General features: G+C 53.7%; 1 protein-coding gene across 1 annotated transcript in view; it reads left to right on the top strand.

The window, feature by feature from the left end:
- Positions 1 to 21322, top strand: part of SHANK3 (SH3 and multiple ankyrin repeat domains 3) — a 391738-nt gene that overhangs the window by 243453 nt on the left and 126963 nt on the right. The gene's annotated exons all lie outside the window — the stretch shown is intronic.

Here is a 21322-nt window from a genome sequence, read left to right as displayed (position 1 = left end):
GGGTCACAACTTTTGGGAAGCGTTCTGGTGCCGCTTTTGCTGTCGTGGTGGTGCTGTAACTGTATGTGTGTGTGTAAAGGGTGGTTTATTGGTCTCGCACACAGCTGGGGGTTGCCTCATGGTGCTTGCCTGCCCCCCGCCCTGCAGAAGGGGTGGGGAGATTGGGGAAAGGACAGGCGTTGCGAGGTACAAAGGGTTCAAGCCAGTCGTGCTACCTCGCTGAGCAACAGAGTCCTGAAAATTGCAGGAAGCCACGTTCAGCCATTCTTTCCTGAAATTTCACTGAGGGCTAGAAACTTGCATTTAAAAACAAGGGGGCTGAGAGGCAAGACATAGAACTGTGGGTGTGCACAGTGTCTTTCCACAAGCAGAGGATTTGCACAGCCCTGTCTGTTGCTCCAAAGAAGGGTGATTTCCCAAGGCTTTTGACATGTCTGGAAACAGAATTCGGGGCTTAAGATCCACCTGACTAAGGAGAGGCCTCCCCCCCCCGCCCCGCCCCGTCTGGAGCGGTCTCCTTCAGTCCCATGACTGACACGGAGAGAAATGCTTCTGGCAGTTTAGCCCCGGGACACCAGCGCAGGCTTAGGCTGGTGGTGGATGACGATGACGGCGGAAGAAAAACCCCTCGTTTTGTTTCCATTTGTTGAAGCGAGGACTTGGGGAAACTTCCACATGTCAGCCAGTTGAAAGACACCGACGTCTCTGTTTTGAAAACCTCTCAATCTCTCCCTGCCTCTTCAGGGCCTTCTCTGGTCGTGCGGGAGGCTTTTTAAATGGACTCAACAGCCTTTAAAGAGGGAAAGGAAACCAAGTCCAAACAGGCTTTGTCTTTAAGGAAAGGGGGTGGCGTTGGGGGAGAAATATGTCCCTGCCCAAAGCCTGCTGCCTGAAACCAAAGCCTAATTTTCACCTGCAGGCTGGACGGGACCGGGTGGGGGAGGGTCTTGAGCTTTCCAGCCTCCGGGATCGTCCCCAGGGTCCAAACGCCGGCGCGTCGTCTCGGAACTGAAGAGGGATGTTCTGGTGCGGTGGTGTGTTTTTTAAAAAAGAGACGTTGTGCAATTGCGTGGGCGCGAACCTGTGCCAAAAGTAAGTTGTTGTTGTTGTTTTGAAAAAACCTGCAAATTCAGCACCGAAAACCACCAAGAGCCATCCCCGGGATGGCGAAAATGCTGACCCCCGCCCCCAATGGGCACGGACTCCCCTCGCAGACCTCTGTGCCCATTTGGTGAGCCCCCCTACTCGCGGGGAGGAGGGACGACCCCTCAGTACGTCACATCTACAGGCTGCACATAGTCACAACGCTAATCCCCAAATCAGGGGTGGGGGGTGGGGGAACAGAACAATAAACAAACATTTCAGCCCGGGATAAAACAAAGTTAAGCTGTTGCGTGAATTCCTACCGATGCAAAAGCTGAGCTCCTCCACGGCATCCTGCAACCTTTAACTTCATAAGACAGAAGCAGGAGTGGGGGGAGAAAGGACATCCCCTCCTACGTTCAAAAATGACTAATTCCTTCCGCCTGAAGCAGGCGTTAAACATAACCAAAATAGCCAAACTTGCCATTCTAAACAGTTTTTAAAATACTGACACATTGACTAACTCCTGGAAATGGTATAGACGCTGTGCGTGACTACAGTTCCCACTATCCCCAGCCAGCCAGCCAGGCCAGTGGCATCAATCTGGACGGTGCCAGGTTGGGAAAGGCAGGGGGGCCTCTAGGCCCCTTTTAAAGCCATCCAAGGAGGGTCGGGGGCACTTTCAGCCTGGGAATGACTCCCGCCTCGATGTGGAGTGAAGTCAGACGGTGGGAGAGCCGTGCTCCCCTCGCTCCGGCGTAAAAAGCCAGGGCATAACCACTGCAGCAGCACCACTGCACAGCCACCACGGGGCCTTTAAATCACATAGGCAGCGCTGCCTCCCCAGGAACCCCTTTCCAAGGTCTGTGGCCTCTCAGCGTGGAGGTGCCGTTGAGCTATGATGGCCAGTAGCCAATGGGGCTCGGTCTAGTCCCTTTCTAAAAGCACCAGCTGAAGTCACCATCACCTCTAGGTTTTGCGACAGTAAATTCCATGCTTGTAAATTTTATTTGTTTAATATTTATTTATGAGCCAACAGTGCGATGTGGCTGCAAGAAAGGCCAATGCTATTTTGGGCTGCATTAATAGAAGTATCGCTTCCAAATCACGTAAGGTCCTGGTTCCTCTCTATTCGGCCCTGGTTAGGCCTCATCTAGAGTATTGCGTCCAGTTCTGGGCTCCACAATTCAAGAAGGACGGAGACAAGCTGGAGCATGTTCAGAGGAGGGCAACCAGGATGGTCAGGGGTCTGGAAACAAAACCCTGTGAGGAGAGACTGAAAGAACTGGGCCTGTTTAGCCTGGAGAAGAGAAGATGGAGGGGAGACACGAGAGCACTCTTCAAATACTTAAAAGGTTGCCACACAGAGGAGGGCCAGGATCTCTTCTCAATCCTCCCAGAGTGCAGGACACGGAATAACGGGCTCAAGTTACAGGAAGCCAGATTCCGGCTGGACATCAGGAAAAACTTCCTGACTGTTAAAGCAGTACGACAATGGAACCAGTGACCTAGGGAGGTGGTGGGCTCTCCCACACTAGAGGCCTTCAAGAGGCAGCTGGACAACCGTCTGTCAGGGATGCTTTAGGGTGGATTCCTGCATTGAGCGGGGGGTTGGACTCGAAGGCCTTGTAAGCCCCTTCCAACTCTGCTATTCTATGATTCTATGATTCTATTTATTTATTGCATTTTTATACCGGCCAAGGTCCCTGGGTGGTTCACAAAAATTAAAACCATTCAAAGTATAAAACAAACAGTATAAAAACATGATATAACATCCAATATAAAAGCACAACCAGGATAAAAACAGCAGCAATGCAAAATTACAAATTTAAAACACCACGTTAAAATTTATTTTTAGACTGTTAAAATGCTGGGAGAATAAAAAGGTCTTCACCTGGCATCTAAAAGCATATACTGTAGGTGCCAAGCGAACCTCCTTAGGGAGCTCATTCCACAGCCGGGGTGCCACAGCAGAGAAGGCCCTGCTCCTGGTAGCCACCTGCCTCCCTTCCTTTGGCAGGGGCTCATGGAGAAGGACCCCTGAGGGTCTATGCCTCTAGTGTGGGAGAGCCCACAACCTCCCCAGGTAACTGATTCCATTGTCGTACTGCTCTAACAGTCAGGAAGTTTTTCCTGATGTCCAGCCAGAATCTGGCTTCCTTTAACTTGAGCCCGTTATTCCGTGTCCTGCACTCTGAGAGGATCGAGAAGAGATCCTGGCCCTCCTGTGTGGGAAAACCTTTTGAGTATTTGACGAGTGCTCTCGTGTCTCCCCTCCGTCTCCTCTTCTCAAGGCTAAACATGCCCAGTTCTTTCAGTCTCTCTTCATAGGCCTTTGTTTCTAGACCCCTGATCATCCTGGATGCCCTCCTCTGAACACGCTCCAGCTTGTCTGCATCCTTCTTGAATTGTGGAGCCCAGAACTGGACGCAATACTCTAGATGAGGCCTAACCAGGGCCAAATAGAGAGGAACCAGGACCTCACGTGATTTGGAAGCTATACTTCTATTAATGCAGCCCAAAATAGCATTTGCCTTTCTTGCAGCCATATCGCACTGTTGGCTCCTATTCAGCTTGCGATCTACAACAATTCCAAGATCTTTCTCGTTTGTAGTATTGCTGAGCCAAGTATCCCCCATCTTGTAACTGTGCATTTAGTTTCTATTTCCTAAATGTAGAACTTGGCATTTATCCCTATTAAATTTCATGCTGTTGTTTTCCGCCCAGCACTCCAGCCTATCAAGATCACTTTGAAGTTTGTTTCTGTCTTCCAGGGTATTAGCTATCCCACCCAATTTTGTGTCATCTGCAAATCTGTTCAGCATTCCCTGCACCTCCTCGTCCAAATCATTGATAAAAATGTTGAAGAGCTCTGGGCCCAGGACTGAGCCCTGCGGTCCCCCACTCGTTGCCTCTCCCCAGTTTGAGAAGGTTCCATTGATAAGTACTCTTTGAGTCTGATTCTGTAGCCAACTGTGGATCCACCTAATAGTTGTTCCATCTAGCCCACTTTTAGCTAGTTTGTTAATCAGAATGTCATGGGGCACTTTGTCAAAAGCTTTGCTGAAGTCAAGATATATGACGTCCACAGCGTTCCCACAGTCCTGCTTGCCTGGGCCTGCTTACCCCTCTTCCCCACACAGAGCAGCTACAGGATGACAAGGACCATCGCTCATTTTGAAGCAGGCAGGGGCTCAAAACCAACCCCAAACATGCAAGCCTCCCCCCCACCCCAAATAGAGCCACCGCCCAGGTTGCCATCTTCGCTCAGCCCCGTGCTTTGCAGGCAGCCGTGTCGGCGTCTGCTCTCAGCCTCGGTTCAGCAGCTGCCAAAGAGGAGAGGAAACATCCCACCTCACCAGTATTACACGAATGCCGAAGAAAATCCCTGCAAAGGGCTCTGGCATACGAAAAGGCACTGTAGCAATTAATGGTCTTCTCTGGACACGGCGGATCTTTTGAACATTTCCCCAGCTGTATTTTGCAATAGCTGACAGCGATGTGAAGGGCCGGGAGGAAGAAAACGTGTCGTGTTTTCGACCATGCAAGCCCCACACGGAAATGCTGGTGCGGCCCCCTCCCTCCCTCCCTCCCCCCCCCTTTCGATAAATAGCCTCCCCTCACCCTCCTTCCTCCTGCCTGATCCAGCCATGGCCACTTGGTTTACAGCCCACTCCTAACGCCAGCTCCACAAGGTCTTTTCTCAAAGGGTGTTCATGAACCGTTCCGGCATCCAAACGTCTCGGGGGGGGGGGATTGCGCATGGCTTCCTTAGGATGCGCCCCGCGCCGTGGCATCTTCTAGCCTGCCTCTCCAGTGGGCAGAGGTCTCCTTTATTCAAGCCCTCGGCTGCATCCCCAGGACTGAAAAGACGTGGCCATCGCTGCTCTTTCCTGCCCTGCTTTTCTAACACGCTGCAAAGATTTCGGCAGAGCCACAGGGAAATGCAGCCGTTGCCCACCCTGGTGAGAGGCAGGCAGGCGAGCAACGGGCAAGGGGGAAGCAGCTCCAGCCCCCCACCGAGACAAGACATGAGCAGGGCTTGTGGGGACGTCCGGTCGCAGAGGCACAAGGAGAGCATCCCGCTGAGGAAAGGGCCCTCCTCCGCTCCTGCGCAGGGCCTCCGCCATCCTCCCTGGGCCCAGCAGAAATGTCTACTCCATGAACCCCAACCCCTGGTAGGATTCAGGGACAAGGGCTGGGGAAACGGAAGATCCCAGGGTCCAGCACCTCCTCTCTCTCTCTCTCTCTCTCTCCGGCAGAAGAAGTGCTCCTTTTTAAGGCCTGGGCTTGGAAACATCAAATTGCCGAGAGAGAGAGACTCCCTTCCTCAGCCGGCTGGCCTGGCCACGCTCCCTCACCCACCCTCCGCCACCGCACTGGCCGCTCACCACCAGCAACCACTTAACCCTCAGACAGGAAGAGCAATTGCATCGCTTTTCATTAGCAGAGGTCAGATGTGAATCAAGCAAGCTTCAGAAAGGAACATCACCACGCTCTGCGGCATCCATAGATGGTGGCAATGAGGGCCGAGGCGAGGCACGCAATGGGCTCAGGCCTGGAAGCAGCCAGCAACCACCCCTAGGTGCCAGAGGCGGAGGGCAGATCAACAGCAAGCAGGTGGCAGAATGCCCCATTGCCTCTGCTGAATTCTGGTGCCCTGTGGGCTGCAGAATTCCGCAGGAGGGAACGGTGCCTGCCGGGTGGGAAGCCCAGCCTGCCTGAAGAGGAGATGCCGTCCCCCTGCGTTGCCCTCGGCTCTAGCCTGAACCTGGCCTGTGGCACGTGGCATGATGTGCTGACTTCTGGCCACTAAGATGGTCATCTGAGGATCTCCTGCAGGTGGCCTCAGCTTTGGAGCGATGGCCAGAGGCTACCAGAGAAAGAGAGCCTTTCCAGTGGTGGCTCCCTGCCTCCCAAAAGAAGCTTGCCTGGTACCTGCACTGTTGTTGTTTAGGGACCAGGCAAAGATTAGGGAGGGGGTTCATCAAGAAATGGAGTGCTTTTACCATCTTCGGATTTCAAATGGTGGGATGGGGGCTTCCAAGTCTTCCAGCTGCCCCCCCTCTCTCACATTGATACCCCACATTTTTTCCTCCAAGGAACCCAAGGCAGCGTACATAAGCCTCCTCCTCTCTATTTTATCCTCACAATAACAACAACCCTGTGAGGTAGGTTGAGCTGAGAGTCTGTGGCTGCCCCAAAGTCACCAGCCACTGCACCACACTGGCTCTCTTGGGTGTCTTACTGTGTTTTGTCATTTTAGGTGTTCTTGTTTCACCCTGTTTTGCCCTGCCAGCCACTCTTGTTACTCTATTAATGGAAAGTGTGGGATATATATGTACCCTCCCCTATGGAGGGGGTTGGACTCGATGGCCTTGTAGGCCCCCTTCCAACTCTGCTATTCTTTGATTCTATGAAAACGAGGCCATCCTCTAGGCACTTGACAGGAAGCGGCCGTTGTTCTACCTGACGCTGGAGGCACGAGGAGCAGGATGGATTTGCCCTGAGCGTCATTTGGCCCCCTGGGCTCTGTGGGTGGCCAAAATAGGTTGGCCCGGGTCTTGCGACAAACTGGACGACGGAAGAGCTTGGCTGTGTCAGGGCCGGAGCAGGAGAGATTGTGAGCGAGGGCTGGGCAGAATTCGGCTTAGCAGGGTCCAAGCTGCAGGGTCAAGCAAGGGGGGGGACCTCAGTAGAGGTACAGGGAAGCCGGTAAATAGGAGCCACTGCCAGGAGTGCTTCCTTGTGGGGCAGCCGGAGTGACGCAGGACCGATGGGCTCCTTCCCCGCTGCTGGCAAGGAGGACGAAGCCCAGAGCACGCAACTCGGCTGGCGCTGTCTTTGAGGTTTCATACAACGACCTGTGGCCTCCGCACTGAGCAAAGAGAAATCCCAGGAGCATTTCTGCAAAGTTTGTCCTCTAGGTCGCACGTTTCCCAGTGCGGCGTTTGGGTGTTGTGCACGCAGCGCACGGACGCAGGGAATCGTGCGCAGGAAGGATGCAGGACAGATAACAATGGGGGCCATCAAACTGTGGAGCGGTGATTGACAAGGCCAAGCAGCTGGTGCCGGGGAAAGTGGGCAAATTCTCTATATAAAAAAACCTTTCCTTGAAACGCAGATAACCTCCCATTTCCCTGGAGGCTCGGTGGACGTGCCGGCATCCAGATCAGGCCTTCTTCCTGAAGTGCTTGGGCTGCTGGTGGCTGCAGGGCGAAAGGAGAGGATTCCCAGTGCTGCCTTGGCTTTCGTCTCTCTTGAAAGCCACCTTGAGACCATTTTTTCTTTGCCCCCTCACTTCCCTCAGTCCAGGCCACAAGCCGGGACCTTCATTGTCCATCTGTTTTTTTCTCTGGAATGGAAATTGCCGGTTAGGAAGTATTTATTTCTTTATTTGGGAATATTTTTAATCCATCCAATAGCAAACGTTATCAGGGCAGATTACAAAGAATAAAAAAGAGAGAAAATGTGATGCAAAAAATAACAGCAACTATTAACAGCACAGGGAAAAATATGATGCAAAACATATAAAAGTAGACATTAAATATAAAATTTAAAATGCCTGGAAGAAGGGAGGTGTCTTGGGGATAAATGACAAATTCTACATTTAGGAAATAGAAACCAAGGGCGTTGCTAGACGTACCGGGTGTTCCGTCGTTGAGGAGCGGTGAAAGCGGCTTTTCCCGTTCAGCCGTGACGCCTCATCATCCACACCTGCCTTCGATTTGTGGCGGAAGTTTGCGCCGGTTGTGCTGCTGCCGCCGCGAGAACGGTTGCGCAGCCACACCGGCCTGATTGCCGCGGCTTTTTTTTTCGCTCGCTGCACGGTTTGCGCACGTCCGAAAGACCGCAAACTTGCGCAGCCGTCAGCGATGCCGCCGCCGGCCCTGGCGGCGGCAGCGGCGGCAGTGCCAGTGCCAGCCGAAGTGCTGCTGGTGCTGTTGAGGGTCAACATTGATGCGCTCACTTCCTGATGGGGGTCGTGGCGGGTGTCATATGACCCGAGGTCAATCGTCTGCATGGCCACTCTGTGCCTACATCTCCCATCATGCCTCTGAGGTGTCGGCGGCGATGACCGCCTCTGTGCCCTGTGCCCCATCCCAAGGAGCCAACCCACATCTGGCCGTAGCCATGGCAGCAGCCCACAAACAGCTCTGCCCTCTGCCAGCCTGGTACCCACACTAACAGGCAGCGTACAGCACCGCCATTATGCGGCCACGGTAGCTGCCCACCGCAAGGAGTCACCAGCCACTTTTCCGGTCCTCCGTTCCTGCGCAAACTGTCACTGGGGAAATAAAAAAAAAAAGCCGCTCCGCCGCGCTGCCCCAGCTGGCGAACTGCGCGCAAATGGCGGAGGCGGCTTGACCGAAGCCGCTGACCACTCCCCCTTAGCACGCCTTTTCCTGCCCAGTGCGGACCGCAGTGACCTCACATCCTCCCACACGTACTCCGAATTACCGCGGGACAGCAGGAAAAGGCGTCCTAAAACTCACTTTTTTAAAGTCGGGAGAAAGAGGCTTCACCGCGGGATAACGGCGGATCCTCGTGAACGTCATCTGGAAGCCTCGACGTGACTGCGGAAGGTAACGCGCGCTAGAGCCTCGTCTAGTAACGCCCCAAATGTACAGTTACAAGATGGGGGATACTTGGCTTAACAATACCACAAATGAGAAGGATCTTGGAATTGTTGTAGATCACAAGTTGAATATGAGCCAAAAGTGCGATATGGCTGCAAGAAAGGCAAATGCTATTTTGGGCTGCATTAATAGAAGTCTAGCTTCCAAATCGCGTGAGGTACTGGTTCCTCTCTATTCGGCCCTGGTTAGGCCTCATCTAGAGTATTGCATCCAGTTCTGGGCTCCACAATTCAAGAAGGACGCAGACAAGCTGGAGCGTGTTCAGAGGAGGGCAACCAGGATGATCAGGGGTCTGGAAACAAAGCCCTATGAGGAGAGACTGAACGAACTGGGCATGTTGAGCCCGGAGAAGATAAGATTGAGGGGAGACATGATAGCACTCTTCAAATACTTGAAACATTGTCACACAGAGGAGGGCCAGGATCTCTTCTCGATCCTCCCAGAGTGCAGGACATGGAATAACGGGCTCAAGTGACAGGAAGCCAGATTCCGGCTGGACATCAGGAAAAACTTCCTGACTGTTAGAGCAGTACGACAATGGAATCAGTTACCTAGGGAGGTTGTGGGCTCTCCCACACTAGAGGCCTTCAAGAGGCAGCTGGACAATCATCTGTCAGGGATAATTTAGGGTGGATTCCTGCGTTGAGCAGGGGGTTGGACTCGATGGCCTTGTAGGCCCCTCCAATTCTGTTGTTCTATGATTCTATGCCATGCACGTCATCCCTTCTTCATACTTCACAAGCCTGTTGTGAAAACAAAACGAAGAGGGGAGAGAAGCTGGTGATGCCACCTTGAGCTTCTCAGAAGAAAGATGAGACAGACATGTAATAAATCAGTATGACGCTTGGGTGCCTTTTTCATGCCACCAATGTTGTACGCGCTGGAGGGGACGTTTTTCCGTGGTGCTGCAACTTTTGAAAGGCCCGGCGTAGTGTGGCTGTGACCTGGAGGAGCTGCGTTCTTGATCCAGGCGACGCAGCACCAGGCCTTTAAATGTTATAGCAGCTCTACTGAAGAGCCACAGAAGATCCAAAGGTCACGGCTGCAGTGAGGAAAGCGCACCTGGGAGTCATTTAAATTACAGATTTGGCACTGTGAGCTCTACAGAGCAGAAGCGAGTATTAAAGGGTCAGCCAGGTACAGAGTCCTGGCATAAGGTTTAGTGGTGCCATGAAAGTCATAAAACCGTAATAATAATAACAATAAAAAGATGTGTCACATATTCTCAGGGTGGCACGATCCGTGCCTCCTTTCCCAAAAGAGGTCAAGTCTGTTGGGGAGTCCTGCTGCTGCACTGCTCCTTAGCACATAAGTGTCTGCGAACAGGCGCTCTTAACATGTTCAGAGGCACTTTTATTGATTATGTTGCATTGCTTCACATTTCTTTAAAGGGAGAGCGAGGCCAAATATAGCGAGGAATGGTGCTGAGCACGGGTAGTTAAAGGAGGCCGGGAGGAGGCAAGGCACAGAGGGCCTGCGAGAGGCTTCTGCTTATGCCACTGTGAAGGTCAACATGGAGGCGCTCTGTCAGGTGGAATGAGGCGGTCGGGGCTTGTTTGATCTTGCCGGCTTGTTTCAACCGGGCGCTTTCACGTCGCCAAGGGCCCGGGCGGGCTCCAGAGCAGCATTTTGCAGCTCAGACCAGCTTCGCTGCGTGGCAGCCCAAGAGTCCTGGCCTCTGTGATGTTGGGAGGAGTCCTGTGAAACTTGCCTCTCAGATGACCCACGGCTGCTTCGTTGGCCCCTCTCAGGGAAACGGGGGTGCCCCCCTCCCCTCCCCTCCCTCAGCGGCTGCTTTGGTTGCGCGTGTGGCTGTGCTGGCTCCGTCGATGCCTCTTCCTCCCCCCCCCCCGCTCCCAAGTAGACGTGACTCACCAGGAACGCTCCTCCTGACAGGGTGATGGATGGCCCTCGCGAGCGCTGGGTGCGGAGAGCCTGCGCTTGGGGTGGGGGCCGCCAAGATAATGAAGCAAAGAGGATGCGGAGTGGCTGGAGCGAGCCCTCCGGCTCAGGGCCTCAGCCTGGGGAAGATGCCCCAGACTGCGGGGGAGGGGGGGTTCCAGCCAGAACCGCTTTGGCTCAACACCCACTCCTGCCTCCTGCTTAGCGTCGTCCTAGAGAGAATTGCAGCGCTCCGTGCCGTGGCATATTCATCTGCAGAGGCTTCTGCTGCCAGCAGGTACGACAAACGTCTCTGGTTTGTGGCTCTCCCACACCGGAGGCCTTCAAGAGGCAGCTGGACAACCATCTGCCAGGGATGCTTTAGGGTGGATGCCTGCACTGAGCAGGGGGTTGGACTGGATGACCTCGTAGGCCCCTTCCAACTCTACAATTCTAGGATTCTATGAAATGTTGTCTGTTTCCTTTTATGCCGAAACATGCCAACACGTCTCGTAAAAATATTATCTCATCCCTTTCCAAGACCTGAACTACAGAAAAGTAAAACCATAAACCCAGAGACCTTCCAGCTCAAAGTTTGACTGGGTAGCTTTTCAAAATATGAAATTCAGCCCTCTTGCTGCCTGTCTTTCCAGGTCCCTCACAGGCAGCCGCAAAACCGCAAAAAAATTTACTGTCGCAAAACCCTTGAGATATATCTATTTATTTTTCTGCCTTCCCTCATGGAAGCAAGATGCTGCCGGTCAACGTTCCGTTGCAGACGGCCTTTCCCTCTCTGCTGTTGGAATCTCGGTGCTTGTTAAACGACATCCCTGCAGCTCCAGACGTGTGTTTTGTAACCGGTTCTATAATAACTGAGCACGTTACTAGAGTCTCATATCGGCCTAAAGTTGTGGTGTACAGATTTTGTTCGAAACGTTCTGTCTCTGTTTCGCGGATTGGCAGCCTTCTTCCCTTCTATCATTCACTCATTGATGGAATCGGATTTTTTATTTTTATTTTTATTTTTTTACCAGAATGTCCTTCTACTGTGCTAATGTGCATCAGCTTTAAAGCACATTGGCACAAATCTCACACAAAGTGAAAAATCGGCCTGCAATCAGCCTGTGGAGTCTGCATGACTTGGGAAAAGCCGGTCCAGTGTGGGATCCACAGGTCCGATCTAAATCCCTTGGCAGAGTCCTCTGTCATCCCTGGCCTAAAGTGGCTCCACGTTGTGGCGAGCCGTGGAATGCCTGCTCAGATCGAAAGAGCCTCTCACATTGCCCACAGGATGTCTGGGGCACCGGGTTGGCACTGCGTCCCTTGGAAACTCCATGTTTTCCCTCCACCGGGGTGGGAGTAGGTAATCCCAATGCCGAGGAGGGCACTCAGGGTTCTTGGGTGGCCATCCGGGGCCTGGAGCCCCCCCTCTTCCTGGTGGAAGGCGACCCATCACAGGTCGCCTTCCACCAGGCATGACCCGTCCGTGCCTCCGCTGCGACTCTGGAGCAAGGCTTAGGGGCCATCTTGATGCTGTCTTTTGTGCCCTCACTTGACTCCAGGGGAAAAAATTCAGGTTATGCCCGCCACTTTTTTTCTCCGCAGCTTCGACGGAAAGCCCCGGGGTGGGTGCGCGATTGCAGCGGCGTTGTATAATCGCCACCACGCACCCACCCCAGGGCTTTCTAAGCATTTAGACAGCCCCTTGGGCTCTGACTTTGGGGGCTCTTCCAAGGAAGTGAGTTCTAGAGAAGGAGAAGCCAGCCCCAAGGCCCGATCCACTGGGAAGTGTGCATTTCCTCTACTCCAGGGGTTGGGAACATGTGACGACTCAAGTAGAGATGTGAAGGCTTGACAAAACCGAGGGGGAAAAGTAGGAGGTAACAGAAAAATTAGGGTGGGCAGCTGTTCCTGACTTTTTCTGGGTTTCCTCTCGTTTTACTGGGGGTGGTTCCAGGCCTTCGCATCTCTAGGCTTGAGAGCCGCCTCTTCCCAGCGAAGGCTTCCCTGGGGTCCACTCTCCACCCTGAATCCCCTCTAGGATGATCCATGAGGCTGGGTGGGGGTGGGGGGACGGGACTGTAGCTCAGGTGGGAGAGGGCCTGTTTCGCACGCAGAAGGGCCCTGGTTCAGTCTCCAGCCACATCTCCCAGGGAGGGCTGGCAAAAGACCCCGCCTGAAACCCCGCCGAGCCATGGCTGCCATCCTGGGCTTGATGGACCAAGGGTTGGACTCGGTCTACATGGCCGCTCTGCCTGCTTGCGCGGTCGGCCCTCCTTTCCCTCCCCTTTGCGAATAAGCAAAACAACTGCAAAACCCCAGTCCAGCCACATTTGGCGAATTTTGCGTAAGTCATGCGAAGCAGGACAACGTGTATGTACCCGAATCTTTTCTGTAACTTGCTCCACCTCCCGGGTAGCCAGCCATGGGGCCAAGCAGATGAGGCAGTCCTGCCCACGGTGCCCGCTAGTGCCTGAGACGTCGCCCACTTTGAAGTGGCTCTTTGCAGTCACCGGGGCTGGAAAATGGCTTTCAACAAAGCCATACACAAGAGCAGAGACCTTTGAGGGGGGGGGGGGGCAAACCCTGCCCTTGGCATGGTACTGTGGTCCTGCTTGTAAATTGGCAGCTTTGGCCTAGGTAGGATTTGGTGGTGGAGGTGTTGGGGGGGGGATTGGGGGAGTGCTGACTTAATTTCAGAAACTTGGCACGCACCTCCGATTTAAAATGAGCGAGCAGATGGTGGAGACGTACTGCAGCAAGTGATGAATAATAAGAGTGGGGAAGTCTGAATGTACAGCGATGTCTGTACACAAATACAAGGAACCTGGGACATAAACAAGAAAGCTCTAGACAGGCCGGGCCTGCTGGTTCCGACTGGGCTGGGCTGGGCAGCCTGAGATGGCAGGCAGCAGCTGGGCCCATTGGACCAGCCGGGGCCAGGAGGAAACTTCCCGAGAGGGGCCTGTTGGTGCTGTAAGTGGGCTGGCGTTGCAGGCGAAGCCGGGGGAACAGGGATCCAAGTGCCCAAGCGTCAAGCAAGTGGGCGTGTGAGGGGAAGTCCTTCTTCCGAATTAATTTGTCCACTGATCTGTTCACGGCGACCGCCGGAATAGTTGTCAGATCCAGCAAGGCTTGTTGAGGTGAGGATTTGAGGCCTGCCTGGATTGAGTGCCGCCCCCTCAGCTGTTGCAGCCAAAGACCCGGTTCGCACGATCGTGGTGGCCCATTTTGAATATTCAAGCTGTGGCTTGTCATGTCATTCAAACCTGGGCGGTGGGGTTGTGCAAAGGTTTAAGAGCCCTCGCACAACCCTAGAGCAGGCCATGGCTTCTGCGAGGGTTGTTGAACCCTCACGGACACCCCACCATCCAGGTTCGGAGAACATGACAAGCCGGGGCTGCAGCTGAAATATTCAGCATAGGGACATGGTGGCTTATTTGATGGTGCAAAGTGGCACTGTTTGTGCACGCAAGAAAGACGGGCCCCTTTTCCTGAGGCCTCGTCGCAGCCCCCAAGGGAGGCTCTCTCTGGCCACGTGGAGGCCATGGGTGCTATTCCAGCAGGACGCCCCCGACTTGGTGCCCTCCAGAGGGGCCGGACTGCAATCCCCAGAATTCCCAGGCAGCATGGCCACTGTGGAATGCTGGGAGCCGCAGTCCAACACATGGGGAGGGCCCCAGGTTGGGGACGGCTGTTCTAGCAGAGTCCATTCCCCACACCCTTTTCACACCAGGCCCAACTAGCAGTGGGGAGGGGGAGGTGTTTGGGGGCTGCCCGCCTCGGTGCTCCCTTCCCCTGGGAGTCCACGAAGTGCCTAAACTGTGAGCCTCAGGAGGGGTCTTGTGGTGGCGGTGGTGACAGAATATATGGAAGCCCCGAGAGTTGCGCTGAACGTTTCATGAGGAGGTGGCCACGGGGTGCACTGCACTGGGGCGTGGGGTGGGAAGGCGGCACAGGCGTCTTCAGCAGAACCAACGGCCGCAGCCTCTCCAACGGCCCCTCTGCCTGCTCTCGCCAGTGGCAGCAAAGAGGTCCTGGCTCTGCCCTGCGTCAAGCAAGTGGTGGAGCAGCACGGTGGGGGCTGCAGCCGTTGGATCTGCTCTCCGCCCTTTTTGCTGGGAGAAGTGGGTGGCCGTCTAACTACAGGGACCACCCAGAAACATCCCTGCCCCTCCTGCCCCCCCCACCTCCCTTGCTGCTGCTGTTGCCGCCCTGCTCGGCCGGTGCCCTTGAGTGAAGGGCGTGGAGTCGGTGGCAGGAGCTGGGAGCGGATGGGAGCGAGAGGCAACGGGCTGATAGATGAGAAGACAAAACCAACCCGATTTCCAATCTCTCCCTCAGCCTCTGTCATTATTATCAATTACAGGGGGAGGAAGACTTTCCACTCAGCTGAGCAGCCGCCCCGCTCTTCCTGCAGCCCAGCAGGGGACGGGACGAGGGGGGTGGGATTGAGAAGGGGCCTGGTCCTAGGTAGCACCCTTGGGACTTCCGGAGGGGTGGCCGGCGGCGGCATCTGCCCTGCTCGAAGCGGAGTATCCTGACTGTGGCCATGTTGTCTTCCCCTGCTGTACGAGAGTCGCTTTGGCCAAGAGCTGAGCCTCTGCTGAGCTCTAGCGTGACAGGTGCTGCAGCAAGGGGTGAGGTGGCCCACAGCTGTGGGGAGCAGGCAAGGGGGGGTGTCGATCAGATGGGACGGTCTCTGCCGGTCCCACCTGGAGGCCTGAGGCTCCACACCCACAACCTTGTTGGTGGCATCCTGGCGGGGACCCAGCTTTAGGGCCAAAGCACGTGAACAGGCAACCTGTGGAAGTCGCTTGAGGGTGGCGTCCCTGACCAGCTGCCTCCACAGAACTAGCAGCCTGTGCTCCGTGGCTCATCCATCACGGTGGCAACCTCCACACTAAGTGAGGCAAGTTGGCAAAGGCTTGCCGTGGCATGTAGAGACAAGCTGCAGCCGCCAAAGGCCTTGCACATCGGCTCTGGGCCACCCCTGCCCTCAGACGGGGTCTCTGATGTCTTGAGCAACTCCGGAAAAAGCGGAGTTCTGTGGGATCAGCATCTTGTTTCCAACCAGATGCCTCCAGGAAGCCCACAAGTGTGGTGTGAACACACCAGTCCCCTCCAGTTGTTGTTGCTGTGCAGCAATTTGCATTATCCAGTGGTCCATTTGGAAACTCCAGCTAAAGCCGGAGTCTCTGTACAGCCTTCATGACTAGTAGCCGTTGATAGACTTCGCCTCCACTAACTTGTCCTATCCAAGCCAGTGGCCATCACTGCATCCTGTGACTGCAAATTCCATCCCTTAATGAGGTGCCGTGTGAAGACGGCATCCCTTTGGCCTGCCTGGACTCTTCTGCCAGTCCGCCTCCATGGGATGACCCCCGAGGTCTATATTGTGAGCGGGGTGGGTGGGGCGGAATGATCTCTGTCCGTTGCCTCCACACTAAGAGCCATTCTGGATCAGACCAAGGGTCCATCTAGTTCAGCACTTTGTTCACACATAGTGACCGACCGGCTGCCTGCTGGAAACCCACCAGCACGACAGGATGCGAGGAGTGGCCCGGCTGGGACTGAGCGCCGCCACCATTCCCAAACCAGCCTCTTCCCTTGGCCCAACCTGTCGGCTTGAGTAGGGCCTTCCTTTGCTCAGCAGTAGGAGCTGCAGCCACCCTCCCCTGACTCCTCTTCCGTTTCCATCAGTTTGGAATGGGAGGGTGCAGCTGCTTCCCCAGAGCCCCTGCCCCCCATTTTCAGACCCGGGCCATGGGTTCTTCTCATCCATTGCTGTGGACTCCTTGCCTCTTCCTGCCTTCCCTTGTCCTTTGTCTGAGCTGACCTAGGGGGAATTGGGGCCAACGTTGCACTCGGCAGAAATGGTTGGTGGGGGATGTGCGCTCCGTGGCCTGTTGTGTGTGTGTGGGGGGGAATCTTTGGGCCCTCCTGAGGGAGCATTGATAAGCACAGGAGCATTTGCACCACCCCCATCCCACCCCACCCCACCCCGCTGGTTTTCATCCCAGCCTTTTCACTGCCTGTGGATGCTGCGTGGATCCACTCTTGGGTGGGGGGTGTCTGAGTCAGGGATGCTGTAGGGTGGGTTCCTGCATCGAGCAGGGGGGTGGGACTCGATGGCCTTGGAGGCCCCTTCCAGCTCTGCTCTTCTATGATTCTATGAGTCCGCACATACGCCTCCTTCTTCACGGGTCCGTCTGTCTCCATAACAGCCCCATGAGAAGGAGGGGCCGGGCTGCCCAACGAGCGTCAAGCCCCAGCAGCTTCAACTCTCGGCTGCCCCCACCTGCCCCACCATTGCCCCCAACACCTGGACCCCCTGCCCTTTATTTCTCCCTTCTATGAACAGCTCCTGCGTAGAGTTCAGCTCGCCAGAAGGTTTGTCGCTGCTAGGTCACTTTAGCACGGATCGTGGCATCGTTGCTCAGTGGGCAAGAGGGGCCGTGGTGCGAGGGGCAGGCCTCCGCCAGCACCGCCAGAGCCCTGGGAGCCTGCTTTGGCTTCCTTCCCGCAACTCCCGCTCCTTGCTTGGCACACCGCTGTCCGGTGTTTGTGTAAAGTGCCACTTTCCCGTGGTGTGGGGAGGGTTCGCGCTGCTCACCCTGCATTTTCTCAGCACTCGACTGCAGGTTGGGGGCTGCCCTTCTAATTGCTGCCTTGGCCGTCGTTCCCCCATGTAAAATGTTCGCAGTCGGAGCGGAAACAGCTTCCCGGTATTTCTGACAGCAACGGCCGAACCCTGTTGAGAAAACCGGGCCAGTGGCACGTGGAGCTTCCTCCTGCCATTCATTTCCACGGGGGCTGTAGTCTTGTTGGCTGCCCCGTGGCCTACGGGAAATGGATTGTGGCCACCCTGGCTTCTCAAGGCCCCACCGCCCACCGGAAGAGGGGGAAGGGTTGCTCAGTGGAGGGGTGAGCAGGCGTCAGGCAGATAGAGGGATGGCAAGGAGGTCTGGGAAGGATGTCCTTTGGAATGGAGGTCTCCCCTACCCTTCCTCCGCCCCGACCGTGGTTCCCTTTCATGACCCATAGCAGCTGCCAGTGAACTTCTGACAGCAGGGCTCGGAGGGCAGGATCCTGCAAACGTCTGCAAGACCACCCTTGTCAGGCCGGTAGGCTGGGAGAGGGAGAAGGGCTGGGAACTCCAGCGGGGGACGTTGGCAGCAAAATATTGCCTGTTAGAGGTGTACTTCATGGGATGCTTCGCTTCGCAAAGGTCCTGCAAGGGTGCCGGGGCCTGCATTAAATCTACCTGTGCTGGGAGGCTTCAGCGAGCAAGATTGTCTTCCCGCTGCCCTCATGACTGAGGAGGGGGATTGCAGGAGCAGCAGAGAAATGGCTTTTTAGCAGAATGTTTAGTTCGGCCTCCCCACAGCTCCACCCATTAAAAAAAAACCTCCTGGGGCGGAACAGGAGGCTGGCGGGGACGTTTCATGGCAACCCCTCTCGCATCTCTTTGGTGCACTATTTGTTCACAGCGGTGCCTTTCCTCTGCCTGCAGTTGCTGCACATCCTCGTTCACATATGTATACATGTGTCATGAGGAATGTGGGAATGAAGGACCTTTTCCAGAGGCGTGGGGCGTGCCCAGCCAGTTACATGCTGTGCTGCGGCAACGTGGGAGCCGTGGCTCTTTCAAGTGGAGAACATTAGCTCAAGGGCATCCGTTAAGCTTATAATAATGGTCTAAGCCTTATTCTTAACATAAGTAAAATGCTTGGTTAGTGTAACAGCCACCTAGCACATACGCTTCTCATAGTTCCACTAGAGACAGAGAAAGGTGTGGGTGTGGGGTGGGACTCATGCCTGCTAGTGTGGTGTAGTGGTTAAGAGTGTCGGACTGGGAGTCGGGAGACCTGAGTTCTAGTCCCCACTCAGCCATGGAAACCCACTGGGTGACTTTGGGCCAGTCACAGAGTCTCAGCCCAGCCTACCTGACAGGGTTGTTGTTGCGAGGATAAACTGGAGAGGAGGAGGAGGATTATGTATGCCACCTTGGGTTCCTTGCAGGAAAAAAAGGCGGGATATAAATGCAATAATAAAACAAAAATAAATTAAATAAGGAGTGGACAGAGAGATGGCAAGAGAGGGTTGAGAGGCTGAACACCAGGGTGGCGATGGTGGGCCACGTCGGGGGCAGAAACAATAGATTCAGAGGAACAAAAGGAAATCGAGTAGGAAATGGAGTCAAAGTGGTCATAATGAAAAGTGGCCATTATTCTAGAGTAAGAGGAACACACAGGACCTCAGTTCCTGGTTGGTCATGGATCTTCGGGCCCTCTGGGTCCTCCAGCTTTGGATTATGAATTCAGAATAGGGTAATCACCCCCAAGCCACTTAGGCACTCCCAAGGACCATGTTGTCCAGGAAGAGCCAAATCATAGAATCATAGAATAGCAGAGTTGGAAGGGCCCTCTAAGGCCATCAAGTCCAACCCCCTGCTCAATGCAGGAATCCACCCTAAAGCATCCCTGACAGGTGGTTGTCCAGCTGCCTCTTGAAGGCCTCTAGTGTAGGAGAGCCCACAACCTCCCTAGGCAACTGATTCCATTGTCGTACTGCTCTAACAGTCAGGAAATTTTTCCTGATGTCCAGCTGGAGTCTGGCTTCCTTTAACTTGAGCCCATTATTCTGTGTCTTGCACTCTGGGAGGATGGAGAAGAGATCCTGGCCCTCCTCTGTGTGACAACCTTTCAAGCATTTGAAGAGTGCTATCATGTCTCCCCTCCATCTTCTCTTCTCCAGGCTAAACACGCCCAGTTCTTTCAGTCTCTCTTCATAGGGCTTTGTTTCCAGACCCCTGATCATCCTGATTGCCCTCCTCTGAACATGCTCCAGCTTGTCTGCGTCCTTCTTGAATTGTGGAGCCCAGAACTGGACGCAATACTCTAGATGAGGCCTAACCAGGGCCGAATAGAGAGGAACCAGGACCTCACGTGATTTGGAAGCTATACTTCTATTAATGCAGCCCAAAATAGCATTTGCCTTTCTTGCAGCCATATTGCACTGTTGGCTCATATTCAGCTTGTGATCTACAACAATTCCAAGATCCTTCTTGTTTGTAGTATTGCTGAGCCAAGTATGAGTGGTCTGTCCAAAGTTAATTGGACTGCTGGTCTTCTATCGTGTGCCAGGAGGATTGGGAGACTGAACAGAGGCGAAACTATTGTCAGGGGACAGCAGTGGCCAACGTAGCGCTCAGTTTTTAAAAAAGAGATTCAAGGGTTAGCCTTATGTCTGTTGCAGGTAAATTGGTGGGGAAACTTATTAAAGATAATGTTATCTATGACAATGATGAAGGACAAGTCTTGCTGAAGAAGAACCGACATGGCTTTCACAAAGGTATGCCCTGTCTCACTGCCCTTTTAGTGTTTCAGGGGAGTGTCAGTAAACATGTGGACAGGGCTGATCTGGTTGACTTGTTTACTAGGATTTCCCAAAGTCCCCAATCAAAGACTCCTACCAATCATAGAATAATAGCAGAGGCCCTCTTAAGGATCAGTAACTCCTTAAAGAACAGAAAGAGAGTAGGAAGAATCATAGAATCATAGAATAGCAGAGTTGGAAGGGGCCAAAAGGCCATTGAGTCCAACCCCCTGCTCAATGCAGGAATCCACCCTAAAGCATCCCTGACATGGTTGTCCAGCTGCCTCTTGAAGGCCTCGAGTGTGGGAGAGCCCACAACCTCCCTAGGTAACTGGTTCCATTGTCATACTGCTCTGTCAGGAAGTTTTTCCTGATGTCCACTGGAATCTGGCTTCCTTTAACTTGAGCCTGTTATTCCGTGTCCTGCACTCTGGGAGGATCAAGAAGAGATCCTGGCCCTCCTCTGTGTGACAACCTTTTAAGGATTTGAAGAGTGCTCTCATGTCTCCCCTCAATCTTCTTTTCTCCAGGCTAAACATGCCCAGTTCTTTCAGTCTCTCTTCATAGGGCTTTGTTTGAAATTGGGTAGGCAACCTGGTCCCCCTCTAGATATTTCTTGACTAACTCGCATCAGCCCACCAGCATGGCTATTGGTCAGGGATTATGGTAGTTTTAGTTCAAAATTTCCGGAGGGCACCAGATTGTGTATCGCTGGAATAAATGGTCACTTCTCTCAGTGCAGGGATGTAAACAGCCCCAGGTCTGTTGTGAGCGGAACCTTCTAACTTGTTTATACAATACATGATCTAAAGATAGGGGTGAGCAATGAACTTGCCACGTTTGCTGACAAAACCATTTTTTTACAGGTAGTAAAACAAAAAAGAATCGTAAAGCACCCCAAAAAGGATTTCTCCAAATTGGTAGAATGAAAATTAAAATGGCAAATGTTAGCAAATGTAAAGTGACACACATTGGGTGAGGAGGTAGGTAGGGAAATCCCAACTTCACATGTATGTCGATGGGATCTGGGAAAAATACATCTTGAGGGTCAATAGGAAATGAATCAAAAATAAAACTGCCAGTATTCATAATGCCTTTATACGAATCTGTGGTGCAACTACACTTGTGCAAAGTTCAGGACACGACACTTGAGCTGGAAAAAGATGCAGAAAAATACAAACAAATCCCCCAGGGGGTGGAAGAACTCCCCTATGTAAGGAAAGGGCTTGTTTAGCTTTAGAAAAGGGTGAGTCAAGGGAGCAGGATAGAGATGTATAAAATTATGCATGGTGGGCTAGAACCAGGAGTCATCCAAAGAAGCTGAGGCCTTAGCTAGA

Source organism: Elgaria multicarinata, chromosome 9 (assembly GCF_023053635.1).
Source record: "Elgaria multicarinata webbii isolate HBS135686 ecotype San Diego chromosome 9, rElgMul1.1.pri, whole genome shotgun sequence".
Taxonomy (NCBI): domain Eukaryota; kingdom Metazoa; phylum Chordata; class Lepidosauria; order Squamata; family Anguidae; genus Elgaria; species Elgaria multicarinata.
Note: the sequence above shows the minus strand (reverse complement) of the source record. Positions and strands in the feature narration are given on the sequence as shown.